General features: G+C 37.8%; 1 protein-coding gene across 2 annotated transcripts in view; it reads left to right on the forward strand.

Annotated features, from left to right (window-relative positions):
- The window catches only part of Rab28 (RAB28, member RAS oncogene family), a 77,038-nt gene that overhangs the window by 23,976 nt on the left and 30,469 nt on the right, over nucleotides 1-22,593 (forward strand). The window lies entirely within an intron of this gene.

Raw genomic sequence — 22,593 nt, forward strand, 5'->3', positions numbered from 1 at the left:
TCAGGACACCGCATGGACTGTTATGAATGGCTGGAGATTGTATGACACGACACTATAGCTTCAGCTCTGTTCCAGGGGCTCTGTGACTTCTCACTTTATGACCTATTCTAAAGACGGAATAGTGCCTGGGTAGCACTTCGTTATTCCCCTTCCCATCATGTATACACTTTTTCCTGAAATGTTAAAAGTTTATTTCTGAAATGCAGATAAGGGTGTGTGTGTGTGTGTGTGTGTGTGTGTGTGTGTGTGTGTGTGTGTATGTTGGGGAGAGTGTATTGTGTTAGGGAGAACTACTTGGTAAAAAGTATAAGTAAGTAATTTTTTGAGATCAGTTTCTTGAACTGTGATATATAGCATCTTGAAATTATAAAACTGAACCAGGGATTCAACTACTATTTGGTTCATTGACCTGTGCTACTTTTGAAAAGATAATATTAATAAGAGATTTTTAGATACATTTGGTATTATGGTATAATCTGATATTCGCCAATTTGTTTGAGGTCAGAGAAAGAGAAAATGAACTTAAATTATACCATGGAGGATATAGTTGGGAACTGTTTTCTTGAGTATAAGAGCTATTAAATCAATGCCTGTCTTTATCACCAAGAAAGAGAATTAGCTTCTCTAAATGTCTGAAATATGCAATACATTTTTCTCTGTAATTACTTAGGGAATAGTATTTCCTAAAGGGTAACCTAGATTTCTGCATTTTAGTTTTATATACCAAGATGAGCATTTGATAAACCTAATCCCTAATTTAAAACCATTATAGGACAGGTGTGAAGCCATTTTTCTGCAGAGTTTAAAATAATACTGTCAGCTGTCTAGAAAACAGTATTATATGTCACAAAATGGCATGGCCTGTAGCAGAAATTGTAGTGGTTTTTCTTTAGTTTTAACTAAAAATTGCACATCTGTTTTATAAATAATTCTTTTGGAGTGGATTACGATTTGTAGTTCATTGAAATCTCCCTTCCAAATAATAGGTTTTAGTCATTTTGGATTCTATTTCTGTGTGCAACTTTTCATTTCAGATGGTAATTTCTTGGTCAGTTGTCATGTTACCAAAGCATTAACATATATTCTACTTATACTTTTGTTGGAGGGTTCCCATAACCATATGGGAAGCTGCAGAGGAGAGAGGGAAATTGGGATTTGTTTTCGTTTCTTTCGGGATATAACTAACCATCATCTGAGATAATGGCATAGTAGTGTATAATTATATGCAGTATGCTGTGTGTATAGGGTATCCTGTGACACATCCACTGGTCATTGATGTCAACAACAGAATATTAGACTAGATGAAATACTGGTCTAGACTGGTGGTGTTATGCCTAGGCGTTATAAATAAGATCTTCTGTAAGTTATATAAATTTTTCAGGAAATTAATAGATTGCTGTATTTGAGGTTTACTGTTATAAAAATTCATGCTTTTCATTTTTGAGTTAGTGATAACACCTTTCTTAAAAAATTATTTATAATATGCCCCTTCAGAATGATACAGCAGAGAATATAGTCACAAAGACTGTTTGATATGTGACACAGGTTACAGGTGACTGTTTCCTGGATGTTACTTAGTGCATAATCTTTCATTAGCCCAATTTCATGTGTTAATAGAGTGAAGGATTATTCCACAGTTGCCTGTTAGGTCTTTAACTGAGTCTCCTGAATATTTTACAATTTGTGTTTCTAAATTGTGGTGCATTAATTAATATAAAGTGTGTACACTACACACTACAATTTTATTTAAAAGTAACAAAATTCACAAAAGACAGTACATTATCAAGGCAAGAGAAACAATGGATTAAGAATACAAACTGGTTTGTTATACTTTTGTTTAAAAATGGATACCTTTGGCTGAAATGTGTTTTATTTTTATTTTATTTATTGTTTTCTTTATTGAAAATAGATTTTTTTCATACAGTATATTCTGATGATGGTTTCCCCTCTCCTGTCCCCTCTCAGTTCTTCCCCATCCAGCTCCTCAGCTCCTCTGTCTTTTTTTAGAAAACAAACAAACAGGTTCCTAAGGAATAATAATAACATAAGCTACACACTTTGCAAACACAGAAATTCCATAAAAGCACAAAACAGGGGCCATAATATATACACAAAGGACCTGTAAAGTTATTGATTTCATTCTGTGTTCGCCATCTGCTGCTGGGCATGGAGTCTACCATTAAGTGTGTTTTTCCCCCAGTCAGACTCCCTTGGAGGAGGCTTTTCATGTGCAAGAGATTATCAGTTGGAGCTGGCTTTTTGGTTAGGTTGTTTTGGTAGGCATGTGCCCACATCTCCTTTCAGTTCTGGGATACCATGAGGTGTAGACCCGTGCAAATCCTGTGCATGCTGTTAGAGTCTCTTGAGTTCATAAGTTCACATTATACATTAGTTGTGCTGTTTTAGAAGGTCTTGTTTTTTTGATGTCTTCTGACCACTCTAGCTCTTAACATTCTTTCTGCTTCCTCTTCTGTAGGGTTCCCTGAGCCCTGACAGGATGTTTTTTTTTTTTTTTTTTTTTTTTGTGTGTGTGTGTGTGTGTGTGTGTGTGTGTGTGTAACACAAAGCAAGCATATCTAAATACATCCTGTTTAGGGCTGAGTGTTTCAAGGTCTTTCACTCTGCACATTGTCTGCTGTGGATCTCTGTATTTCTTCCCATCTGTTGTAGGAGGAAGCTTCCCTGATGACTGTTAAGCAAAGCACTGACCAATGAGTATAGCAGAATGTAGGAGTCATTTTATTGCTATGTACTTTTGGTAGAACAGTAGTATTTGGTTTTACCCTAGGTCCCTGGGCTACTTAGTTTCCAGTTCTTGATCACCCAAGCAGTGTTGGGTGTGGTTTCTATCTTGTGGAAGTAGGCTTCATATAGATTTCTTGGGGGCAGAGCTTTCCAGGGTAAAGATTGGTGGGATTTCAATTCCTGAGCTTGGGGTGAGCTCAGGGATTGGTGGGATTTCAAGCAGGCTTTTTACTCTGTAGGGTGGAGGTTGGTTCTTTCATCTGGAGGGGTTAGAGCCAACCTTTATGGCCATTAGAGTTTTCTGTGGGCAGAGCCTGATGGTTGGAAGTCCTCAGGGGCAGGGCCTGGCCTTCTTTAAGGGCTTACAATATCTACATCTAAGTGAATACATACCATATTTGTCTTTGTGGGTCTGGGTTAACTCACTCAGTGATTTTTTTTTTTACCTCTATCTATTTATCTCTGAATTTTATAATTTCATTTTTAAAGGCTAAGTAATATTCTACTATATGCAAATGTACCACAATATCTGTTGATGGACATGTAGATTATTTCCAATTTCTAACTATTATGAGTAGATCAGCAATAGGCATGGTTGAGCACGTATCTCTACAGAGAATGAAGTATCTTTTGGTTATATGCCCTAGAGCGGTGTAGCAGGATCTTGAGATAAACTAACTGTTCTGTTTTACTTCTTACAACTTAAAGAGAAAGAATATGTTGAACAGGAATACAGCTTGCAGGAATATTAACAGCCATTGTTAAATCTTAGTTAAAGTTAGTAGGAGGACATATTCATAACATATTGTGAGCTTATCATTAATAGAGTATGTAATTGCTTGCTTTTACTAAAAATGAAAACATTTTTAGAAAAATAGAACATTTTTTTAGCCTGTATTCTTTTCTAAAAGTCTGCCAGACATTAGTTTAGTGATATTTCTTTGTATAACCTAAGATAGTACCTGAAATATAGAGTGTTGTTTAATATCATAGGGCTTTGAATATAGAGAGACTTACTTTACAAATACAATTTCTACATTTAATAAAAATGAGTGTCTTCACATCTTTAAGTCTTGATTCCTAACACCTGTAAATGAGTATAATAGTTTCTGTTTGATAAGTTTAAAGATTAAATGAAATCCTATATTGTATGAAAAGTAATGAATGTTTTTAATATGTATGAAGCACTCAATTTTTATTTCAGTGTTAATCGTAGTTTTTTAAAAGCATGAAATATGCATAGCTTCCATCTGGATTATCACAAATTATAGTCCATTAGATCCAAAGTAGATATCCTATGAAATTGTCAGGGAGAGAATGATATTTAGGAAATCCTTACTCACTATCTTACTCTCCCCCTTCCTATGTGTGTGGGGGGGGAGGGCGAGGAGGGGCATTTATTCAACAAACTTTAAAATGATAGCTACGGCATATTAAGCTGGCTATTGTTAATTTTCTCAAAGACTGAGCCAGAGGCAGTGCTCAAGAAGTGGTTAGTGATTCTGTTACGATCTTGGCCATGTTACATCTGGAAACAATTACATGCATAAAAGGCAGGGAACTGAATCCACCTGGGTTAATCCCTGTTTCTCTGCTGTTGAAAGTCTTGCTTTGCCAGCTTTGGGGAACTCTAGCTTGAAGAGGCCATGTTGCAGAGCTTAGGCGTATTTGATTTATTATGTTCACTTATAGACACCTTGGTGGGTCTGGCCGTGCCTCTCATACAGATAGCCTTCTGACTGGTGTTCCTGCTCCTTGTTTTGCTCAGTTAGTTGACAAAAGAAAAATTATAGACTTCTCCTAGTTAAAATTTTGAATCCTTTCTCATTGTTCTGAGTGAAATCCAGTCTCCAAGTTTACAAGGTCTAGGTGATTTACTCTGGCCTGCCTTACAGATTTCATCATCTGTGTTCCTATGCTCAAGGCTTGTTCTGCATTTCTGCACCCTCCCCACCTTCCTTTTTATACGCCATCCAAGGTTGTGTCTTCTGCAGGACATGCTTCTCTCCTTGGTCCTTGCTTTCTGTTAGCTCTATTCTGTCACTCTTGTCCTAATAGACATCTTAAAGTTACTGCTTTTGGCAACTCAGTCTCAAGGAGCCGCTGAGGCTTTTGTGTGGTCACTATGTTCAGTCGTTTGTGTGGTCTTATTGTCATCTAATACTGTTTCTTGTATGTCATTCTACACTAAAACTAAACTATAAAAATTAAGGACATCATTACCTGCATGATAGATAAAAGCCTATTCATGAAGATGGTTGAAACTAGAAAGAAGTGTTGTGGCCCAGAATGTTAGTCAGGGAAATGATTTTCATTCTTTCTTCTAAAAAACTGAGAACTTCCTACATGCATACAACATGAAGATGGTTTTCCTCAGGGTTGGAGAGATGGCTCAGCAATTAAGAACTGACTCTTCTTCCAAAGGTCCTGAGTTCAAATCCCAGCAACCACATAGTGGCTCACTACCATTCGTAACAAGATCTGACTCCCTCTTCTTGAGTGTCTTAAAAAAAAAAACAAAGCAAAAAGACAAACAAACAAAAAGACCCTTTAGTTTGCTGAAGGGGTCTGCAGCATCATAGGAGGAACAACAATTTGAACCACCCAGTACCCTCAGACCCCTAGGGACTAAACCACCAACCAAAGAGTACACTTGGAGGGACCCATGGCTCCAGATGCATATGTAGCAGAGGATGGCCTTGTTGGACATCAAAGGAAGGAGAGGTCCTTGGTCCTGAGAAGGCTAGATGCCCCAGTATAGGGGAATGCCAGGACAGGAAGAGGGAGTGGGTGGGTTGGTGAGCAGGGGGAGGGGTGATGCGTTAGGGGATTTTCTGGTGTGGGGGGGAACCAGGAAAGGGGACGACATTTGAAATGTAAATAAAGAATGTATCTAAAAAAAAAATAAGAGAAAATGGTTTTCCTCAATACAGAAAAGGTATCATTAGATATCCTAAAGGCCAATTTGTCCTCTAGATTTCACCTTAGGAAATATTGCCAGTGGGAGTTTCTTAGAAACTGCATCATAGTTATATTATGCTTGGTCATATTTGAAACAAAATATAGATTTCATGTAATTTTTTGATTACATAAATATGAAAAATTTAGAATGTTTACTGTTTCCTAATTTGATTTTTTTTGTTAGAAACATGTACTTTGGTTTAATTTCTAAGATTTTAATTTTTGTTTGTATTGAAATATAGTTTTAATTTCTCTTCAGTGCTTTAGGGAAGATTATAATAATGTTAACTTTTTAAAGATTGATTTAAAACTCAGTCCATGCTTTATAATTATGTACCATCTTAATTTGTCATTTTCTCTCTTTAATCTGTTACGTTTTCTTACCATCTGATCCATCAGCTTGCTTCTTCCCCAGCTAGCTCACATTCTGAGGTGGACAGATTGTAAACAGAGTTAACAGGGGTTACATGGGAGCTGCCCTGAACCTGATTTATAGCTTCTCGGTTAGTGGTGGTAGGGTGGTTATCAGGAACATGTATTGGGGGCAGGAATTACCATGCACCAGCGTAGAGTGGATGGATGAATGATTTCTGCTCTTAAAGATATTAACCAGATCCTTTCCCAAATAAAGACTAATAACTCAGAATTTTAAACAATCTTCATGACAGATGAGGGCATAGAGAAGAGTGCATCAGGACTATTTAACAATGTTGAGTGTATATTCTTCCTAACAGTGATTGATTATTCCTGGAGTACTATCTGCCCAGGAAGTGATGTTTTACACTGGGAAGTTGAAAGGTTACATTTTAACATACCCTATAAGTTGTTCTCTGTACTCAATGGACATGAATTAGAAAAATAAGTGCATTTGAAGTTGAAAATTGTAGTCATGCTCTCCATAAAATTATCGCAAGACTTTTAAAAGCCTTTTCTTGTTGTTAATAAACTGTGAGAAATGGCTGTGTAGAATTATAGAAACATGTTTACTTACACTGTAAATTCTTTGAGGCTTTGAAATTCTTTTATCTGGACAGTAAATAGGTGAGACTATTAAATAGCATTTGATTCTTACCCTTAATGATTCATATCAACTCCTATAAAATTTAGCAGCTACAGTATTATAGCAAGGACATTTATTTCAGAGAGCTGTAATTTATAAAGCATAAATAACTCTTTTAAGGATTTGTGAAATTCATTGTTTATACTTATAAACTGAAGCCTTCAGCCTCTTTGCTCATTTGTTATTACTTTGCATCTTTTTAATTTTTTATATTTTAAATATAACAATTCCAGAACACCAGACCCAGGTGTTGTTTAGGTAGACCCGCTGCTTCTACTCTCATTGCTGTTTTTCTTTACATGTGTAGTTTTAAAGCACAGTTATGATTATTTGCTCAGTAGAAGCTACTGGAAGAAAGTACATGAGTCTAGATGAGAAACAGCTCTCTGTCCCAGGTCTTTACATGTATACAACACTTCAGGGAGTGTTGGCCTCATTTCAATTTACTTGGATTAGTTGTCTTTCCAAATTTAGTGTGTAAACATGCCTTCAGATTGGTGTGAGAATATCAAATGACTACTGCTTTATAGCCATAACCAAAATTTCTTTTTGACCTGATACCTACTTCAGTGATGATGTTTTGTTATTTTGTAGTGGTTTTAGATACCTTGCTTCAAATCATTTTGACTGTGTGACAAATTACCTAACTGAAGAAATTATATGTGTTAGTTTTATTTTCTTTGTTTTGGGGAATTGTGTAATCATTTGAAAAAATGGTCTATGCCTTTATGGGCCCATGGAAGCCCAAGAGCCCTTTGGATCCCCTGGGGGCTGAACTAAAGGCAGTTGTGAGCTGTCTGATGTGGGTGTTAGGCTGAACTGTCTTCTGGAAGAGCAGCAAGGGCTCTTAACTGCAGTCAGCACCTATTCTCTTTCTGTTTCTTATATGCCACTGATTTGAATTTTAGAAGAAATTATTAAATATTAGATTAGTATGCTGTGTTCAGTAAATATCCCTGAGATCACTGCTGTTTTCTGAAGGGAAACATAGGAGGGTGGATCTGGTGGAGAGGGGAGGTAGGAAAAGGAGGGACTGGGAGGAGTAGAGGGAGGTGAAACTGGTTCTGATGTAATATGTGAGAGAAGGATAAAGAAATACTAAAAACAGATGTCAGCAAGTACTTGTGGGCATTTGAGTTTTGTAACTGAATATGGGATGGATCACTAGGTGGAGTGGTGTCTTTGTTTCATTGCTTGCAATTTCCTCCTATTTTATTGATTGCAGCCCAGAGTTTGATTATTTCTTGCCATCTAGTCCTTTGCAATTTCTACTATTTGTTCCAGAATCTTCAGGTGTGCTGTTAAGTTACTAATATGAGATTTCATATTTCCTGTTACTAATACGAGATTTCATATTTCCAAATTTTCTATATAGGCATTTATTGTGAACTTGCCTCTTAGAACCATCTTTATTGTGTCCCATAAGTTATATTTTTTTCTTTTGTCTATTTATTTTTACTCAATTCTAAAAAAGTCTTTTTCTGTCTTGACCCATTATTCATTCAGTAGTGAGACTTGTTTTGTGTCTGAGTAAATAATTAATTTTGGAGAAAGTTTCATGAGGTACTGAGAAGAAGGTATATTCTTTTGAGTTGGGGTAGGTGAAATATTCTGTAATTATCTATTAGGTCCATTTGGTTTATAATAGCTGTTAGCTCCAGTTTAGTTTTCTCTGTTTACTTTTTGTCTGATTGACTTGTCCATTGGTGAGAGTTGGATATTAAAGTCTCTCACAATGTGTTTGTGAGAGTCAATATCTGATTTAAGCTGTACTAGTATTTCTTTTACAAATCTGGGTGCCCTTGTACTTGGGACATAGATATTAAGAGTTGAAATGATATTTTTGGTGTTTTTTTTTTTTTTTGGATGAGTATATGGTATCTTTAACTCTTTCAATTGTTTTAGTTTGAAGTTTATTTTGTTATATATTAAGATCTCAAACACCAGCTTGCTTCTTAGGTTCATTGCTTAGATTATTTTTCTCTGTTTACTTTGATGTACTATTTATCGTTAATGTTAAGGTCTGTTTCTTGGATGCAGCGTCAGCATGGAGCCTGTGTTTGTATCCATTCTGTTAGTCCAGGTCTTCTTTTTGGGAAATAAAGGACACATTTATAGGCAGTAACAGGCAATTCTGCTAAATTTATATGTTTCTTCTTTTTCTTGTCTTTCTGAGCAATGCTAAGGCTTGACCTCAAAATCTGATGCATGCTAGATAAACACTCCACCTGCATTATTCATCTAGGCAGTGTATATATAGTTATAATTTAAGGATTAAAAAAACCCAAGCTGATAGTTGTTGAATATCTTTGAAAAATGTAATGATTAAAATGTTGGCTATAATTAATATTTGGAAATTAAAGCCTTTTCCATTATAGAGGATTTTTTTAATTTTAAAAAATTAAGTTGTAGAGATGATACAACTCTGAATTGTGAGAGATGTTGTACTTTTGCTATGGATTTTTATCTCAAGTTTATTTTGCTATTCAGACATGTGTCTAATGAAAAAAAAGATGCTGCACAAACCACTACTTGAGCCTGAATGTGCTTCTGTGTTTGGTTGAGTTATAAATGTTATTTCTGGCTGTGTCCTTCATTCTTAGTTCTTCTTACAACAAATGGAAAGTCTTTAATTGTACCTAAGGGAATAGTTACTGCACAGTGGACATATGGTGGACAAAAGCTGACTCTAGTAAATGGAATAAAATTATAAATGGTAAAGATGTAAGTACCTACAAAGTCAGGCAGTTATGACAGATCATGCATTTGAGTTTAGCAAGTTTTGTGTGTAGAACAAATACTCTTTAGGCATATTTATGATGTGTGTGTATGTGTGTGTATGTGTGTGTGTGTGTGTGTGTGTGTGAGTGAGTGTGAGTGTGAGTGTATAGCCTGGTTAAAAATGGTCTCCACAGTTATGCATAGTTCATGTCTATTTTGTGCTGTTATGCTTTGAGATGTGTCTCTGATTCTAACAAGAAAGGCAGATGATCTCGCATTTCTGTAAAGTGACTGCTCCTTGATTGAGAACAGTTAGCATTAACCTAGAACAGCTCTTGGGCTTTGTGGGTCTGAGTATTTGATGTAGTATGGTCTCCAGTGAAAGGTTAAGTATTAATGGAAAATGGTCACAGTCCTTTTACTTAAAGGAAACATGTTACTTGTAAGTTTTCTTTTGATTTTACCTTTACAGTTACATTGAATGTCTTCATTCATTTAGTCATCCATAAAGCAAATATTGTTCCACATGCAATGGATAATAAGTCTTTTTAGGACTTCTTGTGTGGTACGTTACAGATCATTAACTGCAAGTAACCTCCTGACTTGAGGGATGCCTGGAAGCATCATTATAGTGAAATAAACTTTTCTTTAATTATCACTGTAGCATACTGATTTATAGCAATGTCACAAACTGCTACTATGAACATATATTCTCATTATTATTTAGAGAAGAGTAGAGAATGATAGTCTACTGTTAATAATAAAACTATGTTATTGACAATGGAAAAATGTAACTAATTGTAGTCTCATTTTGTTTAATAATTAAGGAATTAAGTATGCTACATGAGCTGATGTTCTAAAATGTGTTCAGCTTTTTTGATGCTATATGTGTGTTAAGAACATGTTCTAAAATATACATAATTTAAAACACCTTTAAATTAAGCATCATAGAAAAGAAGTAGGAAGATTTGTGTAATTATTTAGTAAAGCCAATGCATGAAGCACTACTTCTGAATACAATTTAAATTCTTTTAAGTACTTATAATTATATTATTTCTCCCTTCCCTTTCTTCTCTCCAGTCCTTCCCATATATGGTCCCTCAAATCCATGTCCTTTATTGTTAAATTAAAAATATATTTTATGTTTAATGGATATTCCTAAATATATAAATATAACTTGCTCAGTCTCTATAATGTGATTGTAAGCATATAATTTCAGGGTTGATAACTTGGCTATTCAATACAGCAGGTCATGAAACCTGCACTTAGGAAACTTAAAGTCTTGTGAAAGTAAGTCTTTTAATGTTAGTGAAATACTTTCCCAGAAAGATTTTCAATCTACAAAAGAAGACAACATTTAATTTAGTTGTATTGTATTACTGGGAAGAAGAAAAATCTGAAAAAGTTAAGGGAAAAACTTAAGGCTTAAGAGAATAGTAGAGCTCAGAGCTAGGTTTTTTTTAAAACTTTCCTGATATTGCAATCCTTTAATATAGTTACTCATGTTGTGGTGACCCCCAACCATAAAATTGTTTTGTTGTTACTTCATAATGGTAATTTTGCTATTATTATAAATCATAATGTAAATATCTGATATGCGGGATATCTGATATGCAACTCCAAAGGAGACTTAAGCCACAGGCTGAGAAGCACTTCTAAACCTTTGATCTCCATCACCTCTCAAGTATAGGAATTATAACCATATATCATCATTCTTAGTTTTATTATTCTTTTTAATTAATGATTTTAGTGAGTGATAAATGGGCTTCATGACATTTCATACATAAATATTACTATATTTTGTTTTTATTTATTCTGTTGGCTAGTTAGTGCTTTGGAAAAGAGCAAGGAAGGACTCTTTCTTGAAGTCCTTGAAGGAAGCTTGATTCTGTCATCTCCTTGACTTTTGGGGACTATGACAGAGTTTCTGTTGTTTGAGACAGTAGTTTGTGTTACTGTGATATGACAGTTCTAGGAAGCCAACAGTCTTCAGTTGGGAGTAAGAATGCTTTGCAATCTCATGTGGATATTTTCATTGTTGAGAATAGGGTTATCCCCAACTCAATGAGACTGTCTCTCAATGCAAAGTCAAATTGACATCAAAGTCATTTCTTCTCAGTGCTGAAATTAGCTGTGTGCACACCTAGCACTTAGGCCCATTTTTAATACAAAGAGCATGTCTTAAAGATTTCTGACTTTATACTCAAGATTTGGTTCTAATTTTCTTATCTTTAACAATACCCCAAAATGATTTTTTCAGGTGGGATTTATGCATTTAAATAGGTATATGTTTATTATTTTTTATGTATACTCATTGTACATAGTGCTGCATTTCATGAAGGGAGTTTCCTTCAAGTGTATCATATGTTTTGACTATATTGATCCCATAACGTCTCCTTCTTTTTCTTTTCATCTTTAAACTTTAAATCCAAATAAAATAAAATGAAATAAAATAAAATAAAATAAAAGTGGTTTACACAAATAATATCTCATGTTCACATGGAACAGTAACAAGGTCATAAACACACCTAACATGATGTAACTATTCCTCATACAATTGCAAGCTCATTTGTAAGTTTACAATGGAGCAATGTCCCTTGGGAACATTCTTTTAGTATCTCAACTTAAATACCAATTGATGTTAAAGAAATTGGAAGAAAGACAAATATGTTCTTAACAAAATAAAACAGAAGCATTCATATTACTTTATAATCCTTGTTTCTGCAACTGGTTACATGGCCTTAGCTGGTATTTATAACTACCTTCCTCTGCTACCCATTCTGTATTTCCTTTACCCTCTGCAAGCACCTCAGCATGTCTTGGCTCTTTTCCTGGAGGAGTGCATACCTTTATTCCTGATAGGTCTGCATCTTTTGTCATCCTGCTTGGATTAGGCTGTTGTAGTTTCCCATTGACTTTAATCACAGGACATGGTAGCACTAAGAGATGCTCCAAGGGATCTCTTGCACTGCAGACATAATGCTTGCTTCCATTGTGGAGAGGCAATCCAATTTCCTCATAGTAATTTGGATCTGTCACCCTTCCTAACACTGTTACTCTTTTTGTATCCTGTTGGTTTAAGGGCATCAAGGCCGCAAATGACCAGGCGGAAGTCTGAGCTTTTGTTGTGTCTCCTGGAAGGAGAGAGCATTTCCCCCTCTGGAACCAAACCTAGGCCAGCAGAACCTAGAGTTGTGGGGACAGGAAGCAAAAATTTTCCTAGAGGGTCACTAGGAGTGATAGTGAGTAGAACTATTCCCTTTTCCACCCCTTGATTCCTTGACTCGTGGATCCTGGCTATAGGAGAAGCTGTACCATATATCTGATGCTGATTCAAAGCATATACTGCCTTTGAGGAACTCTGCCTCAGCCCTCCATGATGCTGCCACCTAATTGGCACTGTAACTGTGTCTTCAAAGGCCATTCCATCTTTCTATCAGACCAGCTGCTTCAGGATGGTAGGGAACATGGTAAGACCAGTGGATTCCATGATCGTGGACCCACTGCTGCACTTCTCTGGCTGTGAAATGAGTTCCTTGGTCAGAAGCAATACTGTGTGGAATACCATGGTGATGGATAAGGCATTCTGTGAGTCCATGGATGATGGTTTTGGCAGAAGCATTACGTGCGGGAAAGGCAAATCCAAAACCGGAATAAGTATTTACTCCATTAAGAACAAGACATTGTTCTTTCTACAGCGGAAGAGGTTCAATGTAGTCAACCTGCCACCAGCTTGCTGCCTGGTCACCTCAAGCAATGGTGCCACATCTGGGGCTCAGTGTTGGTTTCTGCTGTTGGCAGATATGTCATTCAGCAGCAGCTGTAGCCAGGTCAACCTTGGTGAGTGGAAATCTGTGTTGCTGAGCCCAAGCATAACCTCCATCTCGGCCACCATGGCCACTTTGTTCATGTGCCCATTGGGCAATGACAGGGATGGCTGGGGAAAAAGGCTGACTGTCTACAAAATGGGTCATCCTATCCACTTGATTATTGAACCCCTCAGCTGAAGTCACCTTTTGGTGAGCATTTACATGGGATACAAATATCTTCACATCCTTTGCCCATTTGGAGAGATCTATCCACATTCTTCTTCCTCAGATGTCTTTCTCACCAATTTTCCAATTTCTTCTTCCAAACAAACTATAATAACATGTGTACTACCTGAAGTTCTGCCTTTCTTCTGTGAAGATTTTCCTTTACCTGTATCTTTCAGGGTCTTCCCAGAAAGGGATTGTAATGCTGCAGCTATGCACTTCTGGGTGGTGCCTGCATACTATGCAGAGCCATCAGTAAACCCCTCTTTTCTCCTTCAGTCAGCCAGTCATAGGAAACACCCCATGAGGCTATAGGCACATGCTTGGCAGCAGATGACATTGTAACAGGAGTAGAAACCATAGGCATCTGAGCAACTTCTTTATGTAACTTGCTTGTACCTTCAGGACCTGCTCTGGCCTGATCACGTATATACCATTTCCCATTTGATAATAGACTGCTGCTGTGCACCTCCTACTTTATGACTTGGAGGGTCTGATAGCACCCAGCTCATGACGGGCAGTTTAGGTCACATGGTAACTTGGTGCCCTGTTGTCAAATGTTCAGTTTCCACTGAGGCCCAATAGCAGGCCAAGAGCTGTTTTTCAAAGGGAGAATATTACATTGGTGCACTATATTGATGACATTATGCTGACTGGACCAAGTGAGCAGGAAGTAGCAACTACTTTGGACTCATTGGTAACATATATAGATATCAGAGGATGGGAAATAAATCTAACCAAAATTCAAGGGCCATCTACATCAGTGAAATCTGTAGGAGTCCAGTGGTGTGGGGGCATGGAGAGAGATTCCTTCTAAAGTGACAGATAAATTATTGCACCAGGCCCTTCCCACCACCAAGAAAGAAGCACAATGTTTAGTAGGTCTATTTGGATTCTGGAGACAGCACATCCTCACTTGGGTGCGTTACTCAGGCCCATTTACCAAGTAACTCAGAAAGCTGCTAGCTTGTGGGGGTCGGGGGCGGGGGGGGGCTTGGAACAGGAAAAGGCTCTTCAACAGGTCCTGGCTGCTGTGCAGGCCGCTCTAACACTTGGACCATATGATCTAGCAGATCCCATGGTACGTGAGGTGTCAGTGGCAGACAGAGATGCTGTTTGGAGCCTTTGGCAGGCCCCTGTAGGTGAATTACAGAAGAGACCTTCAGGATTTTGGAGCAAAGCTCTACCATCTGCGGACAACTATTCTCCACTGGCCAAAAAGGGAGATGTGGTGGGAACCACCACCCCTGCATCTTTCAAGTCCTTGACAGTGGCAGTAATTTCTGCAGTTCCTCCAGGAATACGATACTGTTTTTGATTCACTATTTTCTTTGGCAGAGGCAGTTCTAAAGGCTTCCATTTAGCCTTCCCCACCATAATAGTTCTCACTCCACAGGTCAGGGAACCAATGTAAGAATTCTGTCAATTTCTAAGTATATCTATCCAAATTATACATTCTCTAACTGGAGAAATGACCACAGGATGTGTTCGGGGACCTACTGTAAGTTGGACATCAGTCAAAACTCCATTAATCTCCTGCCCTCCTTAAACCCCTACTTTAGCTGGAGGGCCACAATGTTTCTTGGGATCTTCTGGGATCAGCATCAATTCAGAACCATTATCCAGTAGACCCCAGAAAGTCTGATTATTTCTTTCCCCCCAGTGTACAGTTACCCTTGTAAAAGGCTGTAGGTCCCTCTGGGGAAGAACCGGAAAAAGGCTAACAGCAAAACTTTTAAGTGTCTTATCAAGATCCTTCCTCAGGGGAACCTGGCCACACCTTCATTCAAGGGATTCTGGGTCTGCAAACTGGCTCAAGTCTGGAAATTGATTCACTGGCCGAGATTGCCTTTTGCCACAATCCAATGTAGCCTTTCTTTCATTTGTTTGAGGATTTTTCTGCTTATACAGATCAAACAAATATGCAGTATGCTTTCTATCTTTCATGCCTGGAAACATCATGACTGTCAGTAACAAAGGTCCAAACGAGTCATGCCATTATAAATTTCACCCCTCCTGTGCTGACCATTATGGGGTATGTCATTATAAACATTGTTTTGTCTATGCTGTCCATTGTAATAACTAAGATCACTTTGTCTCTGCCGATTCAATGCTGTCACCTGGCCCATGTTACCTTGGGGTCCAATTAAACCCATTGAATTTAATCCATCTAATTGGGCAGCAGCATCTCCAACCTTAAGGTCTGACACAAGGAAAAGGGCAAGAACAAAACTCCTGAAATGTGCTGGTGCCCCTCTCACCAGAGGACTGATGAAGGGCATATCTTCTGTGCCTTCCCGTTGTGGAGGGTTAGGTTTTACTCAGCATATCCACTCTAGCATTGCAATTTCCCTGAGCCTTAAAATTCCTTTGTCAACACTAAGCCAAGCAATATCAGGCATCTCCAACTTTTTTTCAGTAGGCTATCTTTTGATAAAGACTTCAGCCAACCATTCAAACAAAGTTCTGATACCTTTTCAACTGTGCAAGCTTCCATATTAAACCTGGAATAGACACTCAGAGGGCCCATGTCAATAAATTCATCCTGATCTAGTTTTATGTTTCTTCCACCATTATACCACACCCTTAAAATTCAATCCCACACATATTCCCCAGACTTTTGCTTGAATGAATTAGTAAACTCATTAAGCTCCTTAGTAGTGTATAGCATTTCCTCATGGACTACACTTTCCACCTTACCTCTAGGGGCCTGTTTTGCCTTGAGTATGGTTATAGGTCCAGAAGAAACTATTGGTTGGCCTTGAGAAACATCAATATTGTTTTGTCTGGCATTTTCTTCAGCAAAAGTCACTGCTGGTTTATCAGACTCTGAGGGATTAATTTCTTCATGTGGAGAAGGCATTATTTCAAGGGGTGGGGCTGAAGGTACTACTTCCTCAGGTGGGGCAAACCCTTGAGAATCTGGACTCAAAATTTGCAGCTTCACCAGGGTCCTCCCACACATCTCTATCCCAAGTTATAGGATCCCATTTGTTGCCAATTAATGCCCTTACTTTAACTGCTGACACCCTCTGAGGCTGAAACTTGAACTTTCACTATAATTCAGCCAACCTGATAATGAGGGCTTCAGTTTGATTTTCTGCAAATTGAGCTCTGTGGCTGCTGGAGAGAAGATTCTCTTCAAGGACAGACACACTTAGCAACTTTTAGATTGTTTGCTTGCATTTGGAGCCATTGAATTTTATCATACAACTCCTTTTCCTACATTGTTTTTTCCAGAGATACTAAGAGCAACAAGCCAGCAAAATCATTTTCCATTTTTTCCCTAGCTTGTAGAGAGTTTTATACATTGAATCACCTAATTCATCAAGATAATCAAAGGCATTAGCTTCTTTAAGTTTGAAATATAGTTTGAACCATGTGTCTTCAATATTCTCTGAGCTCCCAGGAGAGAGAGTATCTGGAGAGGTTTTAGTAGTTGAAGGTGCTGGTGAGATATTAAACTAACTCCAGATTCTTGAAAGAGTCATCCTTATACTTCTGCCCCTCTAAAATCACTCCCAGTACCAACTTGTGTATTAGTCAGGTTCTCTAGAGCCACAGAACTTATGGGTAGTCTCTATATATAGTAAGAGAATTTGCAGTCTGTATTCCAGCTCCTCAATAATGGTCAGCAATAGCTATGAATGAAAGTCCAAGGAACTAGCAGTTGCTCAGTCCTACAAGGCAACCAGGCAAAGAAGAGGGAGCAAATCTTCCTTCTTCCAATCTCCTTATGTAGGTCACCAGCAGAAGGTGTGGCCCAGATTAAAGGTGTGTGCCACCCTGCCCAGATCAGGGACTTGATTTGCCCCAGATGACCTTGAACTCAGAGATCTCCCTGTCTTCTGGGATTCATAGTGACTATGCCTCAAGATCTCCGTGCTGAGATCCAGATCAGAAACTTGTATCTCCAGCCTCCAGATTAGGGTCACAGGTGAACCTTCAAGTTCTGGATTGTAGATATTCCAGATATAGTCAATTTGACAACTAGGAATAGCCACTACAGTCATTCATAATTGCTGTTTTGAAGTCCTTGTGCTTTTTGTGGGTTTATGATAATAAGGTTGCTGGCTCATGCAGGAGACATATTTTCTTGGCTGCCTACTTGGTTTTTCCACTTTGATCTAGGCATCTGGTGATATCATATAGACATGGTATTTTCTGGTATCTGGTCCTGCCTTTGTTGGGTGGTTGTTCTGTTCTTTGATTTCTGTTGCCTAGCCTGGATTCTAGCCAAGTTGTGGCCATTGTAAGGTCCTAATAGAGAGCATTCTGAGGGTTGAGTGTGAGACACAATGGAATGGAGGTAGAAATGGAATGGCTGAGAGGTACATTTGGGGAGAACTAAGGGAGCCCTGGGGCCACCCCATGAAGCAAAAAACGCAGGAGGTTTAAGGTTGGCTCTGAGGACTGTATGTAGCTTTTAAAGTAGAAAACAGTCCACACATGCTTATAAAGTCTAAAACATATAGATATTGGAAGTATTTCTACTTGGATGGAAGGGTGTCCTGGGACTAGGAAGACACAGCTCTGAGGGGAGAAAGTAACTTAGCGGAAGGGCATCTTGAAATAAGGGAGCTCAGGAGGCACACAGCTCTGAGAGGAAGCCTCCTCAGCAGGGGCATTGTGGCTCCCAGGAAAGGGTCTTCCCAGCTGAGCTCAGCAGCTCAGGAGCTTCAGCTCCACTTCTTCTCTTTTATCTCTTCTCTTCATTGCTTCTTTCCTTCTTGGCTTCTTCCAATGAGAGAGTCACACCAGACAGCAACATCATGAAAGAGATTTATTGGAGGATCCAGGGTGTAGAGGGATGAATCCAGGGATGGCTGTCCTTTGCTACTGGGAGCAGACAGCAGGGACTTGGACTAAGGGGCAGTGCTTAGATAGGATTTCTGAGAGGGTGGAGCTTCTCAGGCAGAGATTTCCAGAGTGAGGATTGGTGAAATTCCAAGCCCTGAGCTTGAGGCGGGGTTAGGGTAGGGGTGGGAGTGGGGTCGGGTGTGGTGGGGTAAGGAGTGGGAGTGGGGCGCTTAGGACTGGTATGTTTTCCTGTTTAGAAATTGGTGGATTTCCTGCTCAGGGATCCCTGGGTTTTGATGGCCTTTTTTTTATCACTGCCATTTCCCGCATTGGGCCCATGGATTATGCTGGGGAGTCATTCCCTGTTGTAGCTAGCTTTTGCTAAGGTGTCATCTCTGTGGGACTTCTGGAGAGCTTGAGAGAGGAGCTGGAGAGGAACTGCTGCCACTGTGAACAGCTTCTGTGGGTCAGCTCCTGCAGTGGTGGTTCACTAATGCTGTAGGCTGAGGCAGGAAAGAAGTGTGGCCACCGTGGACAGTTCCTCACTCTGGCTGTATTCTGAGGTAGGAAAGGTATTGCCACTGTTGACAGCTCCTGAGGGCAGATGAGGCAGTCTGCCACTGTAGACAGCTCATGTGGGGGCTGCAGTCTGAGATGTGGTGCTGCCATTTTGACAGGAGCCCCCATTCTGTACGGTTCCTGTGGGACATTTACTGCTACGGGTGAGGTGGGAAGGAGGGACCTGTCTCCTCATTGATGGCTTTTTTGGGACAGAGGCTTTTGTGACTGCAAATATCAATAAAGAAAAAAAATCCCTCATATTTTTTTTGCATAGAACTAACTTGTTTTTAATCTGTTTTCCCTGGTGTTATTGTTTTCATTCAATGTTTTTATCCCATATTATCATGTAGAATTTTCTTTTTTTTGCTATTTCTTTAAAAGATAGTTTCCTAGAACTCAATCTGTAGATCAGGTTGGCCTTGGTCTCACAAATCCACCTGCCTCAACCTTCAGGGTGTGTACCACCTCTGTCCAGCATATTATCATGGAGAATTAAGAAATTGTTTTGAAGAGCTACCCAAGATTTTTGTTGATTGGATTTCCTATAATTTACTTATCTTTGTGTTTATGATTACTTCTTAATTAAAATATTTACAATGTGTTATAAAAGAAAAATGAGCTTCAGTGAGTATTAGACTTCTGGAAAGTGTGGAAGTGAAAAAATTGTCTATTTAGTGAAAAATTCTCATTACTATTGGTACCTGAAAAGCTATCATACTTACTTCTTGTAAATTCCCATAGTGTAATCTTCCTCAGATAGGTACTAATTAGGAAAAATGTGAATCACAATTGAGTATTTCCCCTTTAATTGCCTCCCCATAAATACAGCCTTCACTATGAAATTTCTAAGTGCTGTCCATAAGTACTGATTGAATTTCTGACTTAATAGAAGCTTGTCAGCTGTTCTGAGTATTTTTTTTTTGTGCTACCCAGTAAAGGATGTCTATTATAAGACAATTTCAGAACAGGATTACACATTAAGAAAGCTACTGACTAAAAGAACTGTGGTTTTCAGAAGTTTCTTTAACTTCCTGTCTATTCAAAATAAGCTGACAGCTTTCTTTAGCTTCTTTTTGGTGCAAACCCACATGTTTATTATTTCAGCTTTAGAGAGCATATTGCATTTATGAGCTAGACCACTGGGGTTTCATGCAGAGCGAGGAACATCGTGTGCTATATTTGAATCTATTTCTCAGAGTATGTAATTTCCTAGAAGACATCTCAGTAAGAGAAAGACTGCTGATGTTAAGTCAGATATTCTTGAACTGAGATTTTGCCTCTGTGTGTCTTCTGAGTAAGAACATTTAAAATCTTTTTAGCAAACAATCTTTTCTTTTCAACAAGAGTTCAAATTGCTATTCCCAGTCAAGTAAGTTCTATGCAAAACACTAACTTTTAAAAATGAACACTTCAATGGGGAGTTTATAAAATTCTTGGTAATGACTCAAATACATGCTTAAAATGATCTATAATTTGGTATTATCCAAAACATAAAGAGGCTACTTGGTTTTAAGAAAAATGTAATAATGTGGCAGGTGACTGAGCAAAAAGAAGTTGTAATTGTTAAAACATATTAAGTAAAATTGTACATTTTATTTTCTTAAAATGGTTTATATTTATTTTATTTTATATGCATGAGTGTTTTGCTTTCATGTGTGTATATGTATCATGTACATCCGTGGTGATTGTGGAGGTCAAAAGAAGGTACTACATTTTCTGGAACTGAAGTTCTGGACAATTATGAGTCACCATGGTAATGGGCATTGAACCTGGGACCTCCATAAAAACAACACATGCTCTTTTTCTTTCCAGTTGTTTGTTGAATTTATTCATAAGTATTTTATTTATGTGTTTACTTATCTATTTATCTATCTATTCACTTTACATCTCAATTGCACCCCCTCTATCTTCTGTCTCCCTCCACCCAAAGTACATCCCACAATGACACATCATGTCCCATCAGGACTAAATGCCTCCTCTCCCACTGAGGCGAGACAGGACAGCCTAGCTAAGGGATGCAAAGACAGGCGACAGAGTCTGAGTAGGAGACAGCCCCCACCCCAGTTGTTGAGGGACCACATGAAACACATGCTCTTGCATGCTGAACTGTCTCTCTGGCCTCTGCCCATTTTATTTTCTAAAAAAACCTTTTTGATTTAAAACTGAACAACATCAAAGATGGTTAGTATAATTTTGCTTCTGTCTTTATACAAACTTCTTCCCCACAATGCCATTTATAACCAGAGTTATAATTTGATATGCTAATATACTGGGACTATGAACTGAAGGTTTTGCAGAGGAGAGTATATTTATGGATTGAAATTGAGTTGCCTGTTTCTTCAGGATTTCTTCTTTTTAAGCACTGAAATCACTGAACAATATTCTATTTGCTTTATGAATTAGTAAAAATTAATTTTTGTACTTACTCTTAGGTTTATTCAGGAATTAATTTTTCTTTTTCAAAATAATTGTTCTTGTTTGAAATTACCTTTTGCCTTTTCCATAAATAAATGCATTGTTTTCTTTAGAAGAGTCATGTTTTTGACATTTGTTTTATTTATTCATGGAACCACATATTACCATTCAACCTAAGGACATTTGTATCAGAGCTCAGCTTTATTAGAATTTAAAATTGACTTGATTAAAAAACATTTTAATTATTTAGAAACATAATTGTGTACTAAAATTTAGTTGTTGTATATGTAGACATCTCCACACATTGTTTTCTCTTGTTTTTTTTAAAAATTACTCCTTCACTTATTTATTTATTCATGAGTGCCTCACACATAGCATAATGATAGGAGAGACAGTAAACCAGAATTAGTGTGATGTACGTCATACACACAGCGAAGAAGTACAGGATGATTAAACCTGCTGAACTGTGGAAACCAGCTGGATTATAAGAGGAACATATAACATTGTGTCACAGCTAGAATATGAGGTTTAAGGCAGGAAGAATTTGTATTTTATTATGAGAACTATTGAAAGCCATTAAAGGTATTTTCAGCAGTAGTGTAAACCAAAAGTCAATAAACTATGACCTGTGACTCATTTTGGTTTATTAATTTTTTTTATAATCCACTAGGAATATTTTTACATGTTAAAGTATTTAGAAAAAACTTAGTAGGATACAAATTATGGTACCTGAATGATAAAAAATATCAAATGTTAATACTCATAAAGAGTGATATTGGAAGAAATCCACACTTAGTCTGCTCATAAGATTGCTTTTTCACTAAAAGAATAGAATAGTTACTCCAAAGACTATACGATCCACAAAACCTAAATTATTTATAATCTGGCCCTTTACAGGAAAATGTCTGCAGAGACCTGGCCTAAATGTAATTATAAAATTTTGGAGAGATTGATACCAGATAGAAAGTAGTCTCAACTTTATATTGTCTATAAGAACCCACTTAAACATTAATGCAGATATAAATAGGTTTTAAAAAGTAAGGAATGAAGGATGGAGAGATAGTTCAGTAGTTAAGAGCATAGGGTACTCTGTGGCAGAGAGGAGGCAGGTTCAGTTCCTAGCAACCACATATTTGGGTTACAGATGCTGCAGGTAACTCCAGTTCCAGGATATCTAATACCACCTTCTGACCTTAGCAGGTATGCATGTGGAGCACAGATACATGCAGGTAAAATAATTACTTTTATAAACATAAAAATAAACTGAGCAATGGTAGTAAATGCCTTTAATCCAAG

Source organism: Apodemus sylvaticus, chromosome 11 (assembly GCF_947179515.1).
Source record: "Apodemus sylvaticus chromosome 11, mApoSyl1.1, whole genome shotgun sequence".
Lineage (NCBI taxonomy): Eukaryota > Metazoa > Chordata > Mammalia > Rodentia > Muridae > Apodemus > Apodemus sylvaticus.